The 1,262-nt window shown below is 61.6% G+C and overlaps 1 non-coding gene across 1 annotated transcript; it reads right to left on the bottom strand.

The window, feature by feature from the left end:
* Positions 1-768: 768 nt before the first annotated feature.
* On the bottom strand, positions 769-841 carry TRNAT-UGU. The gene has a single exon. It is a non-coding gene; the product is annotated as a tRNA-Thr (tRNA).
* Between the last annotated feature and the right edge of the window lie 421 nt (positions 842-1,262).

Raw genomic sequence — 1,262 nt, forward strand, 5'->3', positions numbered from 1 at the left:
GCTGGAGAGAAGCTATGATGGGCGCTGTGAGGGCATAACACGGGCTGCAGTGCTCCGAGGCAGCCCACGCGTTTTGGCGGCAGCCGCCCGTGCTCAGCAGCCCCGCACGGGCTGCGCCTTCCCCCGCACCGCAGTGCGTGCAGTCATGGCGGTGCTGGAAGCCAAACACCCTGCTGACAGGGTATCTGAAAAAAAAACAAATGCCTGTCTTTGAAGTGATATGCTCAAGGCGATTTGTGTGGAGCTTTCTAGGTCTTTCTATAACTTAAAAGGGGGGGCGGGGGGGGGGAGGAATCGGGCAAAGAATCATTGCACCTCCGCTGTCCAGCCTCCAGCACAGAAATAAACCAAACAGCCTGGTTTGCCTGACAAGCTGTGAAGATTCAGATAATCCTGTCCAGTTTATTCTCCACTCAGGGGCAATTTGTTCCTTTTAAACTCCTAACAGCATTTTGCCAAAGCTGCCATCAGGGAAATTGTGACATGAGCCGTGCAAATCTTTACTCACCCATTCCCAAGCTTCTTCCCCCCTCCCAGTCCCCTGCCGGCACGAAGCACAGCCATAAATTAATCTGGCGACCGCTGGTAATGTTCACATTCAGGTTTTACAGAACACATTTGTTTCCAAAGCGTTTACTTTAACAGGAAGCCCCTGGAGCCTGCACGCATGCTCTAGTCCGCCACCTCCAAAATACCCAAAATCGGGCTCGTTACTCGTGGGTGCAGGCAAAAGCTGTGCCACTCTGTGGAAAATAAAACAAAACCCTCAGGCCCCAGCGAGGATCGAACTCGCGACCCCTGGTTTACAAGACCAGTGCTCTAACCACTGAGCTATGGAGCCGCCGCTCAAAGCTTCTCCCGGCGGTGCCTAACCACCGGTGCCGGCCCTCCCCACCGCCCCCTACCGGGCGCCCCAGGCCCCGCGCAGCCGGCGCCGCCCTCCGTCGGCCCCTGAGGGGCCCGCCCTGCACAGCGGCCTCGCCGCCGCCGCCGGAGGGAGCCCGCGACACGCCGGGAGCCGCTCCCGGCCCGCCGACAAACTGCCGGAACTCGCCGGTAGCCCGCCCGCCGCCCCGGCTGTCCCCTCTCCCCGCGGGAGTCCGCCCCCGGCCTGCCCCGCTTCTCGCCCCCCAGCGCTGGCGGCCGCTGCTGGCGCTCCCAGGCGGCCGCCGCGGTTGCGTGGGACAGCCCAGGCCGCAGACCCTCCTGGTCCTGGGCCTCCCTGCGCCCGCTGCAGTAGCAGGAAATAAAGCTGCTGGAAT

The sequence above is a fragment of the Parus major genome, chromosome 5 (assembly GCF_001522545.3).
Source record: "Parus major isolate Abel chromosome 5, Parus_major1.1, whole genome shotgun sequence".
NCBI lineage: Eukaryota > Metazoa > Chordata > Aves > Passeriformes > Paridae > Parus > Parus major.